We start from the raw sequence: 21,763 nt of genomic DNA, 5'->3' as shown, positions 1-21,763 counted from the left end.
ACTTGACATTTTGAATCCATGGGAACAATACAATTTTAGGTATGTCTCTAAGGGTTTCTGATCTTGGTTAATTGAAATGAGAATACTCATTTTCAATGTGCGGGCTTCCAAATGTGTGTTACTTCCCGTCTACCCATGCCTTTTTGCTGTTCTGCCCTCTCGTTGGCTATCTTAGCCCAGCTACCTCACTTCTACACAGCTCTGTTACTTTCTGTCTGCCTGTAAAGACCTCCAGGTCTCTATGGTGGGTACTGGGATTTAAGGGTATGTGTCACCATGCCTTGGTTCTGTTCACCAGTGTGACCTTGCACACACAGAGATCCTGCCTCCTAAGGGATTAAGGGCATGTGCTGCCTGACTTATTGTTTACTTAAAATGGCTGGCCTTTTCCCCCACCGATTTCCAGGCAAGCCTTGTTTATTAATATACAAATAAAATATCACCACATTTCAGCACAAATAAAATATCACCACATTTTAGTACAAATAAAATGTCACCACACTCTCTCCCCCTCTTTCCTTTCTTTTTTTCTTTTCTTTTCTTTCTATTTTTTTTTTTTTTAATTCCAAGGACTCATTCTAATCCTGCTTGGTCTGGTTCTCTTTTATGTAGACCTGACTTTGAAATCATGGCAATCACTTGCCTCAGCCTTGTGTGCATTTTGACTTGAGGTATGGACTGCTATACTAAAGACTACACCTAGTCTTTATTCTTTTTCTATTTTGAAGCCTTTGTTTCTACCATGAAAAAGAACTTCTGCTTTGCTACATTGTCTCCCCATTATAAAGTCCTTGTCATTATTCAGGAATAGGTAGAGTACGGCATGTTTTGATATGTATAGAGTAGGTATAGTTGACTATAACTATACCTAAGTTAACTATAATAAATATAAATAATTCTTATTCTAATTAATGTGAGTTCAATCATTCTGAATTCATGTTTTTGATATCTTTATGAAGATTCAAATTGGAATATTCTTCCAGATATTACTTACTACATATGGAAATAGAAACGGTTAGAAAAAGACAAATTATGGTGACATGGGAAGAGAAGCTTCATCTCAGGACCTGTTTGCCTGTCCTGATGACAAGGTGGAAACCTCAGCACCACTGATAAAGCTAATGTTGCTGAAGAACGAAGTACAGGTTTTCTTAAAACCAACTCAAACAGAGATGAAACTGTCTTTACTTAGGGCACATATCATGCATAATCTTGAGATTTTAGAATTCCTCTCTTATTTTTTAAATCTAAATGAATCAAGTCCCTCACAAGGCCATCTTACAACTATGTTTACAAAAGAAAATACTTTACATTTTAGTCACTAGTGTTTAAACTATACTCTTTGAGCAATGTTTTCAAAAATGAGGGAGAGTGTCTTAGCAACCTTTACAGGTGTAGCCTGAGAGTCATCTAAATTCTATATAAAGACAATTTATTGTGATTATCCTTATAAGACCCCGTATTCATGCTTGGGTGACTTATTCTTCTCCTGATTATCTCTCTTTCCATTAACTCCTGTGCTAAAATTCTTTGTTGGAATGTATCTCAATGAATCATGAACTCTTCTTTTTTTTCATTTTTCTTTATTAAGAAATTTTCTACTCACTCCACATGCTATCCACAGACCCCCCCTCCTCCCTCCTCCCACCCCCAGCCCTGTTTCCCAAGCCACCCCACATCCCCACATTCCCCAAATTGAGGTCTCCCATCAGTAAAGCCCAGCACACTGAGCCTATGCAGGTCCAAGCCCCTTCCCACTGCACTAAGGTTGTGCAAGGTGTCACACCACAGGCACCGGATTCCAGAAGCCTACCCATGCACCAGGGACAGATCCCAATCCCCCTGCCTGGGTGCCCCCCAAACAGTTTGAGCCAAACAATCGTCTTCTGTATCCAGAGGGCCTAGTCCAGTTCCATGGGGGCTCCACAGCCACAAGTCCACAGTTCATGGGCTTCCACTAATGTGGCTGGTCATCTCTCCATGTCCTCCCATCATGATCTCGACATCTCTCACCTGCAGTATCTCTCCTCTCTCTCATCAGTTGGATTCCCGGAGCTCAGCCTGGTGCCTGGCCGTGGATCTCTGTATCTGCCTCCATCAGTCACTGGACAAAGGCTCTATGATAACAGCTAGGTTGTTTGCTAGGCTGGTCACTACAGTAGACCGTTCAGTTCCAGGCTCCCTCTGGACTGCTGCCAGCAGACCAAGGTGGGGTCAACCTTGTGGATTCCTGAGAGCCTCCTACATCTTATGGTCTCATCCTGAAATTCTTCTCTTCATCAAAACTGTGAATCCTCCATTAACCTGAATGGAAGTCCTGAAGTGGAAAGGGAGTTAGTTGTTCAGGCTGCAATGCATGGATGGTTGTAGCAGAGGTGGAGCAATGTTTCTGTACTCCCCACCAACAGAAGAGTAGATCTTTCTTGTATGTGTTCTGTATGAAAATCAAGGTTCTGTTTTCATAATGACACTTGGAAAAAATACAGTCATAACAAAAACATTACCTAAGTAAGATCTGGGACTTTTTTTAGACTAAATTAAGTTAATTACACCCAATTCAGTGATATAGTGATTATGTTTAAAAGTAACTCATTTAAGAATCAAAATTTAAATATGATGTTAGAAACAAAGAATGAAAACTGAAATGTATAGTCAACCCTAGAAAAGGTTCAGATTGTGACTTCCAAAGCATAATGGAAGTTTGTCATGATATATCATTGAAAGAGGAAAATTCAGGTATTTCTAAAACTGGGTAGTCTGGAGCAACAGTGAATTTATGCATCAGTGTCCAAATATCAACCTTGATGTTTACAGCAAGAAATGATTAAAGAGAAGAAAAAAGTAAGATTTATAATTTTATGATTTTTCTTGCTATAACTATTTGAAAATTTAAAAATATCCCATTAGAATTAATCATATCATATTTAAAAACTTGTGTTTCATAAGAGGAATATTTATACAAGAAATTTATCTTTTATTTAGTACTTGCAAGCTCAAGTATTCCCTTACAGATTTGATATTTATATGTAAGATTCATTTATGCAGAACATTTATATTCATTATTCACTAACAATTTCAAACTTATAAATGTATTTATAATAATTGCATTTGCTTTTATGATGTCTTATGCAAAGTGTAGGAGACTATCTAAGAAGCATTATCTGTTCTGGTTACTGAGGGAGACATAGCATCTGACATATTGGTATCTGAAGCCCATATCACCCTTTGTACCAATACTGGCCAATATTAACTATAGTTAGCATTATGTTTGCTACAGTTAGGTTGGAGTTGTCAATAATGGGAATACTTCAATTGAAACTGGTGTTTTGAATATCAGCTGAAAATTTCACTTTCATAATGTAAAATCTTTTATTGTTTATTTTATTGTAGTTATTAGGGCAAACTATGCTATAGTGATTTATGGGCCAGTACAAGCAGCCTGAATCCAAAGTTGACCTGCTGTTTGTTAAGGCTTGGCTATAGGCATTAACATGTAATCACTAACTCCAATTAACATGCCCATCACATGGACAAGTAATTTACATAAACTACTTACCACAACCCAGTCAGATCAGTGATTATAATTTTACTTTATAGATGGAGAAATTGAAGCTTGGAGATGTAACAGCAATTTGTATATTTTCTACAAACAAAATAGTAAGTGTGATTTATATGCTACCAGTGTGATGGGGTAAAGATTTGAGGACCTCAAATGAATATATCCTGTTACAAACATAAAGAAAAGTTTATTTCGTACATTGCAAGGGGCAGCCAGATGGGCTTAACAGATCATGTAACACAGACATTGGAATTCAGAGATCTCCCTTCTGGAAGAGTGGTTTGGTCGGTGTGAGCTACTCCACATGCAGTTTCTAGGCTAGTCATTCCTGCCATGTGACAAAAAGGCAGTTAAGATTGACAGGTGTTCAGGTGAGAATGAGTGTGAGAAGATGTTCATGTAACTTCTACCAATGCAATCTCTGCTGTACAAATGGCACACATACACATAAGAGCAGTCATTGTTGCTCAATGTCTGGTACTGAGCATTAGGATCTGCTTCTTTAGTCTTGCTTGAAGTCTGATGTGAACAGACAATGACCAAATGGAGTAAAAATTCTCACTTTGACAATCAATTTAATAATTTTGTATCTTATTTGCAATAAATTTTTAAAAATATTTATTATATATCTGATAGCAATATAATAAAGGTAGGAGAGTGTGTTAGTAACAAGCTCACCCTGCAGAACTGGTTTATCATGATATCAATCATAGCTCAACAAACATAGCTATCTTATTAGCTGAGTGACTTTGCACAACTTATTTACTGTCTTCATGAATGCTTCCTTAGTTGAACAGTGGTGATTGTAATAATAATAATGTCCAAGGTCTGTTATAAGAATAGATTTAATTAATTTGTGACTATGACTCTATAAATCCACAAAAAGCACTTAGGTCTTGACACAGTTAATTTAGTGATTTGGTTTATTGTTTTCAGAAGTAGTACACAAAATTCTAAACTTGCATTGATGCAAAAATGGATGGATTCGCTCCTGTCAAGGAAAGCAGTTGGGCTAATTGCAGATCTTCACCTCTCCCTCTGTACCCCAAATCTTACCCCAAGATCTATAGCAGACCACCTGTTTTAGCCTCCCCTTCCTCTCCTCTTCCATCTCCAGTGGATCACACAATTCTTTGCCTCCTAACTCCCCTCACCACATTCACCGAATTAGTCATCTCCCAACTCTAGCAGACATCCCCTGGGAAGCCATAGCCCACTCCAGTGAGGGAAAGAGGTAGGCTAACTATACGTCTTCACACCTCTTCCTCAGCTCCTCCAAAACCAATGCCCCAGTCTCATAACCAGGTCTGCAGGAGACCACCTGCTGTGGCCTCCCTTCTTTCCTTACTCCCATCTGCAAGGCCTCACAAATATCTCCCCCTCCAAATTTCTTTCTCCCCACTCATTGCTATACACCCATCCCCAACCACAACGGGAAATTCCTGGGAACCTGTAGACTACTCTAACCCAGGAGCAAGTAAATTAACTGCAAATATTCCTGTCTCCCTCAGCTCCTCCAAATTCAACACCCCCCCCCCCCCAGGTCTCATTCCCAGCTCTTTAGCAGATCAATCCTCTCTCTCTCTGCTCCCAATTCCCAGGGCACTAAGCAGATCCTGGGAGCAGGAAAATTCTCTCTGACTGATTGCTACCAAGTACTGCAGAGACATCATCTGGTTAGGACCCGAAAGGAGAAGCTGGAATCAACTCTAGGTCCTGTGTCCAGGATCCATGTGAGACAACGCTGGACATCCAAGGTTTGTTTAGGTGGATCTTTGTGTGGTTGCCACCGCTGTTTCGTCTTTATATGTGTCTAAATGACTGTGTTTCCATGTATGTCTCTCTGTGTGATTCTGTCAGTTCTGTTGGTTGGAGAAACAGAACTAAAATTGAAGGGGGAGTGATCTGTCCAGTGACTACAGCCACAGCTGACCTCCAGGCAGTGCACGTTTTGCCAAAGGCTGATAGGCCACACCAGGCTACTCACCTGTATTGCGGCACTCCCTCTTCCTGTGGCAAGTGTGGCCATGGCAGCAGCAGGCTGCTGCTGTTTCTATGGCGATGTCTGTGATTCCCAAGTGGCAGTGGTAGCCACGACTTTCCCTGTGATAACCAATGACTTTCTCTGATGAGAGAGACACCCCTCCATGCCACCCCTCACCCCCTTTGCCTTAAGACCCGTGTCTCATGTTGGATATCTGAATCCTTTTGGCCTGGCCAGGTTGGGCAAAGAAACCCAAAACCTTCATCGGTTCTTTCATCCTTGCTGGATGAAATTGACTTGTTCATCCCTTCCTGTCCTGGACCATTCACTTCCGGCTTTTTTAGTGGCTTGATTTCTGCTAGCAGTCCCCGAGTCCTGGTACTGTTTTCTCTGTGGAGGTGGAGATGGCCTCAGTGTGGTTTCAGGGAGGGGAAAAAAATCCTCCAGCCTCTTGTGTTCTATGCTCCTACATCAGCCTGTTGTTAGTAACTTGTTGCTGGGTACGGGGGAGCTATTCCCTAAGTTGTGTCAGGAGGGGTGGATGTTCAATTCATTCCCCATTTTGGTTAAAATTCCCTTTTCTATCAATGATTTGTAAAATTGGAATTCCCCAGACCTTTATGTGGAGAAGCCAAAGGCTCTCATCAGCCTGTTGAGAACTGTTTTAAGGTTAGAGGGTGCTGGACATTTACTTATTAATTTCTTAGTAACTATTGGTGCAATCTGTTTAATTGGAGTAGTGTGGGGTAACAAGGACCAAGGAAAGAACATATTGACCCTGACTTGCTCCCAAGACCAGGGTGAAAGAAAAACACCCTGATCCTGACTTGATTCAGGGACAAGGGCTTGAAATCCACCAATCCCTGAACAAGAAATCCCAGCATTCCTTGAGCTTGCGCCAGAATCAGGCTATAAAACTCCACAAATTCCAAGCTACTCTTCGAAGCTCTGCTCCCAAGAAATGCTATATAAGCTCTGTACTCTGTTCACACTGTTGGTGCTTCTCACCTTGGGGGCAGCCATCATCCTGGATACTTCCTTCCCAATAAATCTCTTGAATGAGTTTTGTTGTGTGGTGGTGTGACACTAACCCCAGAGTGGTGCCCAGCTGTAACAATTTTTGCCTGAGACAAGAGAGGGAACAAAACTGTAACACTTTCACTGGGGAAAATTTTCCAGGAGGAACAGAGCTGTAACACTCTCTCTGAGGAAAATTTCCCCTAGCTGAAGAAACCTTTCCCAGAGGCAAAACTGTAAACTGCTATGCTTACAGTGACTTTGTGATATTCTCTGACTCCCAAATGCCAGGATTCCTTTTCATCTGAGCTTCAATGCTTAACAGGTAGGCCTCCACCAATCATGAGAAGATGTCTACAAACACCAGGAAATAGTTATAACCTGTCTTTGTTACAGCTCTGATGGAAAGATATCCCAGCAGTCAGGAGTCAAGGAATATCAAAGTCACATCACACAACAAACCTCATACAAGAGATTTATTGGGAGGGAAAAATCAAAAACAAAAAACAGGAGGGTGGCTGCCCCTGCTCAGATGAGAAACAGCAGAGAACTGATCACAAGACAGGTTTATATAGCTTTTCTTGAGGTGTGGGGTGGAGCAGAGTTTTCCAGGGTGAAGCTTTCCAGGATGGGGATTGGTGGGATTTCAAATCCAGAGCTTGTGCTTTTTGCTCTGTAGAGTGGGGACAGGGCCAGCTATAAGGACAGTTAGTCTATGAAACCCTGCATTTGGAGGTCCTTAGGGGGGAGGGCCTAGCTACTTGTATGTCCCCCCAAGGGGGGATGCTTATATAACCCAAAACAGAAGGCCTGATTTCAGTAAAGTCCAACTCCCAATGTCCCTCAGACCCATTTCCTTGAGCTTGGATCTCTTGTATGATCTTCCTTCCCCTTTTGAGGTTTACCTGAGCACAGGTGGCACATTTAAATCAGGCTTTCCAAATTTATCACATAATACCTGGGTCTGAGGAATTCAGCAGTTTTCCTGGCTTCTAGGTGGGTGACTTGGTGGAAATCTTTAACTAGTTGCTTTTCGAGACTTGTGAGAAGAATGAGTCTGCCATTCAATAGCATCCATCCACCATCTGTATTTATCCTGTGTGTCCAGTTCTTATTTTTGCCAGTCAATCTCACTCCGGGTATACACCTGCTTTCAGTGTGATCTGGTAAACTGGGCTCTGACAAGGCTACTAAGACTTGTAGGGCCTGCCTGGTTCTAGGGCCACTTCCTTGGCAGGTAAGTCAGTTGCTCTGTGTACTCTGTCATCTGGGGAATCCCCTTTTTTGTGTCCTTTACAGTGGACAATGATCATCCTTTTGGGCAAACAGATAACTTCCAACAGGGTTAGGATTTATTCTCTATTTTAATTCTAATTTTCCTGCTGAGTACAGCAATCCTTCCCTGCATGGACATGGGCCATGACAAAGCATATTGGCTATCAATGTATATGGTGACAGCTTTGTCTTTTCCAAGTCAAAAGTTTGAGTCAATGCTAAAAGCTTAGCTCACTGAGGTGAAATTTCCATGCTTAAAAGATTGTGCCCCAATGAGCTTATCTTTGGTCACAACTACTGCCTCCTGCATACCCAATTCCATTTTGTATGAAACTTCTCCCAGCTGTGAACAGTACCACATATGGGGTCATCAACTGGTAGTATCCGACTTGATAGATTGGATCAGGGGAGTCACCTCAGGACAGTCCTGCAGGGAGTTATTTTCTGGCAGGAGACTATGAGGGTAAAGAGCTGACATCTTGTGGGGCCAGATGTGTTATTGATACAGAAACAGGGCTTGGCATCGGGTTTTGAGGGCATAAGACATCCATCTCTCAGGTAGACCCCTCAGGAGCACTGTCAGGAATAGTTCATGCAACAAAGTTCATTTGTCAGCTTCCTTTACCAGCAGGGCAGTGGCAGCTATGGCCCTTATATGTGCTGGCCATCCAGCTATGATCAGTTCAAGTCTCTTGGCCAGACATGCTGCCAATCTTTTCAAGGTCCCCAGGATTTTCATGAAGATCTCCTAGGCAATGCCCCTGGACTCATCCATATACAAATAGTATGTCTTAGTAATGTCTGGGAGAGTGAGGGCTGGGGAAGACACTAGGACCTTTTTCAATGCATGGAAGATTCTCTGCTCAGTCCAAGTGCATTCCAAATGCATATACCCCCATGCTGGCATATAGGGGGTTGGTTATCTAAGCAAATTCCATTATCCATAGGCAGCAGTATCTGATCAGCCCCCAGGAATTTCTGTACTTTTTTAATGTGGAAGTGGAGATTGCAGGATGGCTGAAATACTGTATTGGGAAAGCATTTGCCCTCCTTCTTCTACATTAGAGCCTAAGTAAGATACCTGAGAGATGCACAGCTGACATTTCTTGGCTGAGACTCTGTTCTCCTTGGCTATAAGGACTTTTCAAAGGCCTTCTGTTGTTTGTCTATATTCCTTCTCTGTGGTTGGAGTTAGAAGGAAACCATCTATACAACAGAGCAGGGTACTCCCTGGGTATGTTTGTTTAAATTCCAACAGATCTACATTCAGGGCCCAATCAAACAATGCTGGTGACTCCAAACCCTGCACTCCTGGTCTATTTGCCCCATTTCTCTCCTCGTTGCTTTCCCAAGGGCTGTGATCACCACAAGAGAGATTTTCATTCCCTTCATGTCTTTAACTGAATCTCAGTTTTGTAAATTTTCCGAGCAATTTGCCAAAGTCGAGACCTATTTATCCCTTTAAGTCCCTCTAATTTAGTGGGATTTTTTGTTATGTCTAGGGCTGACTGCATGAAAAAGGCATTATTAGTGGTTCACTTGTTTCCAGGAGCATCTGGATCTATGGGGTAAATACCCCATATGTCTCACAGAGCCTATCCAGAAACCCAGTGGACAACTTATTAGGTCCTTGAGTAACCTGACCTACCCAAAATTTCCTGGTAGGATTTCTGGCTACAACTTTTAATCCTCTTAATAAAGATTTGTGAAAAAGGCATCTGTACCCTATATCTTAAAAGAGTTTCTAACATGTTAATAAGGTTCTGTGGCTTCACCAAAAATGGAGAGTTTGAGTGTTCCAATTTTATCAATCACTGATAGAGAACAAAACATAAACCATGAATGAGAAGGAGTTGAGCTTCTCTCTGCCCTGACCCCTGCATAACTGGGGGCAGTACTCCCCTACCATCCCCAGGAACAACCAGCTACAAGTCAGGCAGGAAGGCTTACAGACTCAGGGACTTCTTTCTCATTCTTGCATGCACTCTGAGGACCTATGATGGTCTGAATGAAAATGGCCCCCATTGGCACACAGGGAGTGGCATTATAGAAGGTGTGGCCTTGTTGGAGGAAGTGTGTCACTGGGTTGGGGAAGGCTTTGAGGTTTCTAGCTCAAACCAGGCCCAGTGCCAGTCTTCCTGCTGTCCACTGATCTAGATGGAGAGCTGTCAGCTACTTCTCCAGCACCGTGTCTGCCTGCGTGCCACCATGCTTCCTGCCATGATGACAATGGGCTAAACCTCTGAATCTGTAAGCAAGCTCCAATTAACTGTCTTCCCTTCTAAGAGTTGCTGGGATCATGGTGTCTCCTCACAACAATAGAATCCCCAATTAAGACAGGACTTCCTCTCTCCTCCACAGAGAAAAGGATCAGGACCCCATCACTGAGTTAGGGTCAATCCACTAAATAAGCCAGAAGCAAGCACTCCAGAACCCAAATAGGGTGAAGGTCAAATTTCTCTGGTGGGCCTGAAAGAAAATATTGAGGTTTGGAGGGTTTCTCTGGGTAACCGGGTTGGGCCGAAAGGATTCAGGTCCCCAGGGTGCAGGGGTATGCTAGCATGAAAAAAACCATTGGTTATTATAGCAAAACTGTGTCTCAGGAACCACCTGCATTGCCATAGCAACAGCAACATCCAGCTACATTTGCCTCCAGAAGGAAAGCACAACAACATGGTTGAGCTGTTCAGCATTTCCCACGAGCCTTTGGGAAATAGTGCTCTGCTTGATGGGCAGATGTAGATGTTTTCTCTGGACAACTCTTTTCCACTTAAATTTTCGATGTGTTTTTCTGACCAACAGAAATGACAGAAAAACACACAAAGAGACAGATTGAATCAAATAGAGGGACACATAGTAAAGACAAAATATGATTAGCAACCACACATTCACACACCTGGACAGGGCAGGTGAAAACAGTGCTGTGCTGTGGGATGTTCTGTATGGCAAATGTGTTGCTAATTAGTCAATAAATAAAACACTGATTGGTCATTGGCTAGGCAGGAAGTGTATGCGGGACAAGGAGGAGAATAAAGCTAGGAAGTGGAAGGATGAGTCAGAGAGACACTGCCAGCCGCCACGATGAGAAACAGCATGTGAAGATGCCGGTAAGCCATGAGCCATGTGGCAAGGTATAGATTAATGGAAATGGATTAAATTAAGCTGTAAGAACAGTTAGCAAGAAGCCTGACATGGCCATACAGTTTGTAACCAATATAAGTCTCTGTGTTTACTTGGTTGGGTCTGATGGCCATGGGACTAGCAGGTGAGAGAGATTTATCCTGACTGTGGGCCAGGCAGGAAAACTCTAGCTACAGTGTTGTGTCATGTAGCTCCTGGACACAGGATCTCCAGTCCTGCCCAGCCTCCCTTCTTTGTTTTACTGATCAGATGACACCTCTTACTGTAGATGTATCCAACCTTCCCATCAAACAATAAACACAGAACCAATGCAAAGAAGAAAGCCAAGAGGTCAGAGCCAAGAGCCAAAACCTTACCCTTCCTCCTGCAGTGGTCCTACCTCTCCGAACCAGAGCTACCCCTGTGTTAAAGTCTTTATATAGAGTTCCTGTCCTGCCTTCTCATTGGTTGTAAACCCAACCACATGACCGCCTCCTCACAGCCTGTCTGTATAGGCCTCCAGGTTTTCCATGATTGGTATTAAGATTAAAGGCATGTGTATCCAATAATGGCTGTATCCCTGAACACACAGAGACTTACCCAGCTCTGCCTACTAAGTGCTGGAATTACAAGCGTACGCTACCACTGCCCTGCTTTCCTATGGCTTGCTAATAGCTCTGACCCCCGGGCAACTTTATTTATTAACATACAAATAACATTTTAATACAAATAAAATATCACCATATTTCCCCTTTTCTATTTTAATAAAAAGGAAAAAAAAGAAAAAGCTTATAACTAATATAAGAAAAACTATATACAAAAGGACAATAACTATATACAATATATACAAGTAATAAATACCTAAACAATGTCTAGTCCATTTGTATTTGACAAATTCAGAGAAAATAATTTCATTATCTATCCTATTTTGGTAAGTCCAAAATGTATCCTAATTAATCTTCAACTATAACTAACTAAACTTCAATTATAACTAACTAATCTTCAACTCCCTCAGAGACCCAAGAAGGAAATAATATTAGCTAACAAAAATAAAAACAGGAAGTGCACATAAGCAACCTCCAAAAAATTTGTGAGTTGATAGAAACAGACAGCTGTCTGGACAGTCACCTGAGGTTTCTCCGAAGTGCTGGGGCATCATCTTCAGCCTATAGGCCCAGCATATCCGACAGACTCATTTGTGAAGCAGGATGTACACAAGGTCAACAGTTCAACCTCACATTGAGTGAGAGTAGTCCATGTACCAGAAACACCTGAATTCCACCAGTGTCATGTCATGATTCAGGATTTCAAATTCTGGAAATTGCTGATGGTTTTCCAACTCAGCTGTCCATTCTTCCTGGCTGTGTATATATGGCTTCATCTCAGCATCCCATTCTTCTCCATATCCCTCCATCAAATGCCAGTCTACTATTGAGAGGCGTGAGCTTAGTTACTCTTCAAGAATAACTGTTTCAGCTGCTGTTCCATTGCACATCAGAGGCCATCGGCCCACTGCCTGTTCAGCTGCCTTCGAAGAAAAGGGCACTGTACCTTTTTCGAATTGCAAAGGCCACTTCAGGGATGGTGCCATATTGTCCTGGCCTCTGAAGATGCCTTTTGATAAAGCCATAACCACACTTGTTTTGGCAAGAATCAGTAATCCTTTGTTTTATGTCCTGTTTGTCCATTTTGTCCTGTTGATTCGAGGATACTTTGTTGTCCAGTGGCTAACTTTTGCCACAATGAAAGTTAACTCCATATGCAGTTTCTTCAATGCCCATATTTTCTCTGAAGTAGATTGGTACTGCCAGGAGCCGACATGTCTCATAGTCATAACAAAAAAGAAAAATTTTCTAAGTTATTAAAACATTTTAAATGCCATATTCTGTAGATCTCTGAAGGGTTTGAAGATAACCTATCTATCTAAAATATATCTACTCAATCTTGAAAACATACCTAATATAACTACAAGTTCTATTATAATATCTAACTACTAACTTTCATTTCTTTATATCCTAATAGTTGGTAATAACATTCAAGGATCAGAAAATTGCATTACATTGTTAGATGAACGGTACAATTAGAAAAATATATATAACATTTTTTAACTATCAATTTCAATATATATAATTTGTATACAATATAAAACAATCCAATCCAATGTAAAGTATTTACATTTTTCTTTTCTTTCTTTTTTTTTTTTAATAAGAACCTTAAATCTAATCTCCTTTGCTTAGCCTTTTTCCTAACCCTTGACAACAACTTGTAACCAACCCCCCTAATCAATGAAAATTATCCCAGACCCAAAACCCATTAAAAAACAAAAAAAACCAACCGCCCCACACCACCTCTTTGGGAATGTGGGCGTCGTATTCTTGAAATTGCTTCCTGCTGGGTATGGGCGAAGGTATCTTTATCCTGAAAGAAAAATTTTAGGTTAATTGTCAAATTCTAGGAAAGGTAAATATATCCTTCGTTATCCAGTCTGTGTATAATGCCAAAATTCAGGGTTTATCTCAAATCCTTATTCAAGTAGTCTTTGAGACTGGATCATCTCAGCTAGCTCTTCTCAAAATTGCTCTGAGCACTTTGTAGTTCAAAGCTGATCTGTAGATGATGTTTGTCAGCTTAGTGATGTTATTATTGTCCACGTGGAATTGTTGTTGTTGTGGGGCCCCATCTTCTTCCTGGAGACTTCAGTTGATGTTAGGCCTAACCGTGATTTCCTGCAAAAAACTGATAAGAGACTCGAACACAAAGACTATATATGCGACTTTTTAGAATTAGTTAGTACTCTATATGACCATTTATATCTTTACAAAGTTTAAAATGTATATATATCTATATATATTGATCTTGTAAATTTTGATATAAAATTCATACTTTAAGAAAAGTTTAAAGAATCAGAATAGAATCAAAGAGTTGAGATTCGTAATAGAATAGTCCCTTAATTAATTTGGCTTTTCTCCTGTCCCATAGCAGAAGATGGCTCTTTTCTTCTGGCATGATACAGGGAGTTTGCATTTTCCTTTTAACAACATGCTTGAGTTTAAAGAAGGAGAGAGCCATTCTCCAACTCCAAAGTCAGCTTTAAATTTTAATTGAACTGGGACTATTAGAAGTTAAATAGTGTTAAATCTTTAAAGAAAAGCAGAAACAAACATTTAGGAAGACATAAAATTTTTTTAGATAACATACCCATACGCCATTTCACTCTGTTTCTTAGGATAGATGATTTGTTCCTTTTCTTCAGTTGTCTCATTTGTCCAGTGTTCTTCAAATTCGTTAACCTTCATTCTCCTAAAAGACAAAAACAAAAACCTTTCCCCAAGGTTTTTTGGGGATGTTCCTTTTTGACAAGTTATCTGATTAAATGAAAAGGCATGTGTTACTGGTGTAAGTTAGTTTAAATTGGATGTTTACGATAGTTGATGAACTATCACCTCCTCTAATTAAGAGGTCTCTCTTGTTCAAATCGAACCTTTATCAATTTTGATGGTACCCACAGCTTATCTTCTCCTGTAGAAATAAAAGCAAAACCTCGTCCCCAACATAACACATACCCTGGTTTCCATTCTGAGGTCAGCACATCCTTAAAGTATATAGGTTGATTTAATTCTGTAGTTTTTTCTATTATCCAATGTCTCTCTGCAGCTGTTGTTCCTTTCTCATTGGCATTGAGAAAATTCAAAGTTAATAGAGCATTATGTAGTCTATTTCTGGGGGTTTTTGTTACTCCTTTTTGTTTATTTAGCATATCCTTTAGAGTTCTGTTTGATCTTTCTATAACTGCTTGACCTGTAGGATTATGTGGTATACCTGTAACATGGTTTATATTATAATAAGCAAAAAACTGTTTCATTTTAACAGAGACATATGATGGAGCATTATCAGTTTTGATTTGTGCAGGTATACCCATAATGGCCATAACTTCTAGCAAATGAGTGATTACAGAATCAGCTTTTTCAGAACTCAAAGTAGTTGCCCATTGAAATCCTGAATAAGTATCGATAGTGTGGTGTACATATTTCAGTTTTCCAAATTCTGCAAAGTGAAACACGTCCATCTGCCAGATTTCATTCCTCTGAGTACCCTTTGGGTTACATCCTGCTGGTAATGGTGTTTGATTGTAGAAGGAACAAGTAGGACATTTCTTTACTATTTCTTTGGCTTGTTGCCAGGTTATGGAAAAATCCTTTTTTAAACCTTTACTATTTACATGATGTTTTTTATGAAATTCTGAGGCCTCCAGCACATTTCCTATCAATAATTTATCAATCTCATCATTGCCTTGTGCTAGAGGGCCTGGCAGACCAGTATGGGATCGGATGTGAGTTATATATAAAGGATGACTCCGTTTTCTGATTGTATCTTGTAATTGAATAAATAATGAAGTTAATTCTGAATCATCGTGGATAAATTCTGCAGTCTCAATATGTAATACTACTCTTTCAGCATACTGAGAGTCAGTTACTATATTGAGAGGTTCTGAAAAATCCATTAATACCAACAGAATAGCATACAATTCTGATTTTTGAACTGAATTATAAGGACTTTGAACCACTTTACTTAAATTTTCTGATTTGTAACCTGCCTTTCCTTGTTTGTTGGCATCTGTATAAAATGTACGAACTCCAGATATGGGTTTTTTCCTCACAATTTGAGGCAAGATCCAATCAGCTCTCTTTATAAGATCAATTCTATTGCTTTTGGGATATTTGCTGTTAATTTCTCCCAAAAAATTACTACAAGCTTTTTGCCAAGCTTCATTTTCTATCCATAATTTTTCAATGTCCTCCTTAGTTAAAGGTACAACAATTTCTGCTGGGTCTATTCCTGCTAATTGACGAAGTCTCAATTTTCCTTTCCAAATCAAGTCAGAGATTTTTTCCACATAAGTTTTTAATTTTTTATTTGGTTTATTTGGTAAAAATATCCATTCCAATATAATATCTTCCCTTTGCATTAATATTCCTGTTGGGGAATGCCTAGAAGGTAAAATAACCAAAATGCAATCCAGCTTTGAATCAATACGATCTACGTGCCCTTCATGTACTTTCTTTTCTACCAAGGCCAATTCTTTCTCAGCTTCAGGTGATAATTCTCTTGGACTATTTAAGTCCTTATCACCTTCTAAGGTTTTAAACAAATTATTCAGTTCTTAGATGAGAAATGTCTCCAAATAATCTTTGAAAGTCATTAAGAGTCTGTAGTCGATCTCTCCTAATTTGCACTTTTTGAGGTCTAATTTTTTGAAGTTCTATTTTATATCCTAAATAATTAATAGAATCTCCTCTTTGTACCTTTTCTAAAGCAATTTGTAATCCCCAGCACGGCAAAATTTTCTTTACTTTTTCAAACATTCTTTCTAAAGTATCTGCATTTGAATCAGCTAATAAAATGTCATCCATATAATGATAAATTATAGATTTAGGAAATTTTTTACGTACCACTTCTAATGGCTGTTTTACAAAATATTGGCACAAAGTTGGGCTATTCAACATTCCCTGTGGGAGAACCCTCCATTGAAATCTTTTAACCGGTTGAGAATTATTATAAGTAGGCACTGTGAAAGCAAATCTTTCTCTGTCTTTTTCTTGTAAGGGTATTGAAAAGAAACAGTCTTTTAAATCAATAACTATGAGAGGCCAGCCTTTTGGTAACAGAGTAGGTAAAGGAATTCCAGATTGTAAAGAGCCCATTGGCTGAATTACTTTGTTAATTGCTCTAAGGTCTGTTACCATTCTCCATTTACCAGATTTTTTTTTTTATAACAAATACAGGAGAATTCCAAGGGCTGGTTGATTCTTCAATATGATGAGCATTTAACTGTTCTTCCACCAGCTCTTGTAAAGCCTGGAGTTTCTCTGTTGTTAAAGGCCATTGCTGAACCCATACAGGCTTGTCTGTTGACCATTTTAAAGGTAGAGCTGTTAATGTTTTTGGAAGATTATCAGTTGTTGTGCCCTGTTCTTGTATGACATGGATGGCTGGTGAGCACTCATTAGAATAATATCTTTTAATATTTCTCTCAGAAACATGTACTAATTTATGATTTGTTTCTGAGATTGGAGGGATATTAATCTGAGTATTCCATTGTTGTAACAAGTCTCGACCCCACAGGTTCATAGCTATGTTAGCCATATATGGTTTTAATTTTCCTTTCTGTCCTTCTGGACCTATACATTCAAGCCATCTTACACTTTGTTTCACTCTAGATAATGTCCCAATTCCTAAGAGTTGAATGTTTACCTCCTGAAGAGGCCAAGTTGGATGCCAAAATTCTGGTGCAATTATGGTAATGTCAGCACCTGTGTCTACCAGACCAGACAACAAAACACCATTTATTTTTATTGTTAGTTTTGGTCTTTGTTCATTAATAGAAGTTTGCCAAAAAATTTTCTTTATGTTTTTTCCTGTATTTCCTATTTTCTCTGTTTCATCATCTCGACTAACATGATTTATTCCAATAGACATTTGGTTATTTAGTTGCTTTGAGTAGGGGTTTCCTCTACAACTGCAGGAAAGGTTTGAACTGGATTTACTGTGGGGGCCTGCCTGAGGCCCCTCTGGGAGTTTCCCGAAGCTCGAGGCAGAGGGTTACCCTGTCTGTCCCTTGTTGATCTACATTCGTTGGTCCAGTGTTTTCCCTTACCACACCTTCTGCATACTCCAGAAGGAAGGGGCATTCTGTTGCCAGTGTTCCTTGAATAAGCATTATTTCTAGGAATGACCTGTTTACAATCCCTTTTCAAATGTCCTTGCTTTCCACATCCAAAACATCTAACATTGCTCAAACCTTTTGAAATTGCTTTTCCTACCCACATATCATCATGGTCATAAGCCTCTACATTAACTGTATCTCTAATCCAATCTTCCAAAGGTGCAGATCTTGCCTTTAACGGCCTAATTATTCTTTTGCACGCTGCATTTGCATTCTCAAAGGCTAAAGATTCAATTATTATCTGACTAGCCTCTGAATTCGGGACCATTTTTTGTACTGCTGAAGTCAATCTTTGTAAGAAGTCTGTGAAAGATTCTTTGGGGCCCTGTATAACCTTTGTAAGTGACTCAGTTTTTTTTCCTGGTTCTTCAACTCTGTCCCATGCATTCAAAGCTGCCGTTTTACATAGAAGCAGGGTTTGGACATCATATGAACATTGTGTTTGTACTGAAGCATATTGGCCTTCGCCAATAAGCTGATCCTGGCAGACTTGTATTCCGCTATCCCTCCATTGTCTTTCTATATTTTTAGCCTCATTACTGAACCACATTTTCCACTGGAGATTTTGTCCGGGTTCAAGAACAGCCTGTGCCAATTCCCGCCAGTCCTTTGGTATAATCCTATTACAAGTTGACCAGGTGTTTAACATTTGCTTTACATATGGGGAGTGCATGCCATAAGATGCTATTGCCTCCTTAAATCTTCGTAAGTCTAACATTTCAACTGGAACCCAAGTATTTTGTTCATTCTCTTCATCAGGTAGCTGCTGTATGGCTACTGGATAAATTAAGGGTGATTGTGTGAAAACTGGCTTTCTTTCTGTAACCTTACGATCCAATTTTGAAACAACTTCACTATTTATTTCTTCTGTCTGAATTTGAATTTCTCTATAATTCATTTTTACCGGTTTAACAAGTTTTTCTAAGACTGTTATCCTGGCACTTAAGTTGACGATCTTTTTAAATAGTAAAATGAGGAGAAGAAAAGTAATAAACTGAATAATTCGATCAATATTAATCTTTTCATATAGTTGTTCCATTGTCAGAGTGCCTAAAATTTCAAACAAAGCCCAATTTTCTTCCAATGTACACATAAAGCCCATTTTTTTTTTAATGTAGAAAAAAATTCTCTTTTAAATAGATATGTTAATTGACTTACCAAGTCTGGGTAGAACAGTAGAATCCCAGGGAATTTCACAGCCACCTGGTGTTCAAGGTGTGAATCCAGCGAGAGAGAGAGAGAGAGAGAGAGAGAGAGAGAGAGAGAGAGAGAGAGAAAGTGTAGCCGCTTGAGCCGAGTCAAGCCTTGGCTTTACAGGCAGGGGCCCTGTTCAGCGGGGCAGGTCTGAGTTGTTTGTAGCAGTTCCAGCTGCGGGTCAGTCAGGCCTGGACCCAAGCTAGGCAGCCGGGCCGCCCAGGCTGGAAACCGGACCTGCCGCCAAGCCAAGCCAATCGGTTTTTAATGAATTCTTGTCACGTTGGGCGCTAAATGTAGATGTATCCAACCTTCCCATCAAACAATAAACACAGAACCAATGCAAAGAAGAAAGCCAAGAGGTCAGAGCCAAGAGCCAAAACCTTACCCTTCCTCCTGCAGTGGTCCTACCTCTCCGAACCAGAGCTACCCCTGTGTTAAAGTCTTTATATAGAGTTCCTGTCCTGCCTTCTCATTGGTTGTAAACCCAACCACATGACTGCCTCCTCACAGCCTGTCTGTATAGGCCTCCAGGTTTTCCATGATTGGTATTAAGATTAAAGGCATGTGTATCCAATAATGGCTGTATCCCTGAACACACAGAGACTTACCCAGCTCTGCCTACCAAGTGCTGGAATTACAAGCGTACGCTACCACTGCCCTGCTTTCCTATGGCTTGCTAATAGCTCTGACCCCCGGGCAACTTTATTTATTAACATACAAATAACATTTTAATACAAATAAAATATCACCATATCTTACAGAACAAACTTACTTCTAGAGTTATTTAGTCCAGGTGACTTTTGATTTACCTTTTATTTTTCCTTTTGAGTAGAAGCATTAGGGTGCCTCCAGTGTGCATGTCAATGGTCAGAAATTATTTTCCTGAGAACTTTGGAATATCTCAAGATATGTAGTAACCCCTGAGAGTCCTCTCCAGGCAGTACACTCTTACCTACTTCTGGGGGTCCCTAGGCATAATCTCTGGTGATTCTAACCAAGACTTCTAAAATATTATGGAAAGTCCAGTAGAGATGACTCGTCAGATACAGTTTAAAGTCAATTAAAAGTCTATATTCCAGCCTACTGGGGCTACACTCATATGTGTGTGTGGGGGGGCAGAGTGTAGTCCCCGATGTTAAGACAATGAGTTATTTGAAGGCAAAACCCAAATCCTGGCATCTTGTTTGGCAGTTGCAAGGGGATGGAAGGGTAATTTGCAGAAACAAGCAGTTTAACAGAACCTAAGGTAAGGTAGCTGGGGCATCTTAACTTCAGGTTCCAAGAATAGAGCTAAGACATTTTCCTTGAGATTCTTACTCAAGGAGATCAAATTCTTGTTAAACCTCAAATGGTCTCAGTAAGATTCAAGATCACAGATTTGAGAAAAACAATAAGACTGACAAACTCTTATCCAAATTAACTAAAAGTTGATGTGGTAGTTTGAATAAAAATGGCCCCCATAGGCCTGTAAAGAGTAGTACTATTAGGAGGTATGGCCTTGTTGGAGTAGCTGTGGCCTTGTTGAAGAATGTATGTCACTGGGGGTCGGTTTTGAGGTTTCAGATGCTCAAGCCAGGCCTAGTGGCTCACTCTCTCTTCCTGACGCCTGTAGATTCAAATGTAGAACTCTCAGCTACCACTCCAGCACCATGTCTGCCTAAATGCCGTCATGTTTCTTGCCACAGTGATAATGGACTAAACCTCTGAAACATAAGTCAACTCAAATTAAATGTTTATAAGAGTTGCTGTGGTCATGATGTCTCTTCCCATCAATAGAAACCCTAACCAAACAGATGAGGAGAGAACATCCAAATTAACAAAACTACATAGAAGAAGGGGAATATAATAACAGACATAGAGAAAAATCTAGAGAACCATGAGGATATATTTTAAAAACATCTTCCCAGCAAAACTGGAAGATGTAATAGAAATGGCTAAAGTTTTCAATACATACCATTTGCCGATGTTAAATCAAGATGACACAAGTAATTCAAACATTTCTATAACCCCAGTGAAATAGAATCAGTACTTAAGTCTTCCAACCAAGCCCAGGGCCAGATGGTTTTAACAGAGAAAAGTTAATGCCAATACTTTTCAAATCATTCCACAAAATAGAAACAGAAGGGACATTGCTCAAATTGTTTTATGAGGATACAGTTATCCTGATACCCAAATCACTTGAAGACCTAGCAAATAAAGAGAATTACAGATGTATTTCCTTTATGAACATATGTAAAATTCTCAATGAAATACTTGCAAACTGAATTCAAGAACACATCAAAAAGATCATTCACCATGATCAAGCAGGCTTTATCACTGAGATGAAGGAATGGTTTATTATATATAAATTGATAAATATAATACTCCATATAAACAAACTGAAAGACAAAAACACATGATTATCTCATAAGATGAAAAAAAGGCTTTAAAAAAATCTAACACGTCTTCATGATAAAAGTTACAGAGATGTTAGAGATACAAGGGAAGTACATAGTAAAAGCAGTTTATAGCAAGCCCATAGCCAACATCAAATTAAATGGAGAGAAACTCAAAGCAACTCTACTAAAATCAGGAACAAGGAAAGGTTGTCCATTCTCTCCATACATATTAAATTTAGTACTTGAAATCATGGGTAAAACAGTAAGACAGCTGAAGCAGATCATAAAGATACAAATAGGAAAGAAAGTATCTTTTTATGCAGATGACAGGGGAGCCTAAAATTCCATTGGGAAACTGCTATAGTAAATAAACATTTTCAGCAAGTAGCTGGCTATAAAATTAGCTCACAAAAATAAGTAACCCTCCTATACACAAATGATCGATGAACTGAGAAAAAAATAAGAGAAAGAACACCTTTCACAATAGCCTTAAATAAAATAAAATATCT

The sequence above is a fragment of the Peromyscus californicus genome, unplaced genomic scaffold, assembly GCF_007827085.1.
Source record: "Peromyscus californicus insignis strain IS unplaced genomic scaffold, ASM782708v3 Scaffold_5__1_contigs__length_169319896, whole genome shotgun sequence".
Lineage (NCBI taxonomy): Eukaryota > Metazoa > Chordata > Mammalia > Rodentia > Cricetidae > Peromyscus > Peromyscus californicus.
This window is presented reverse-complemented; position numbering follows the sequence as displayed.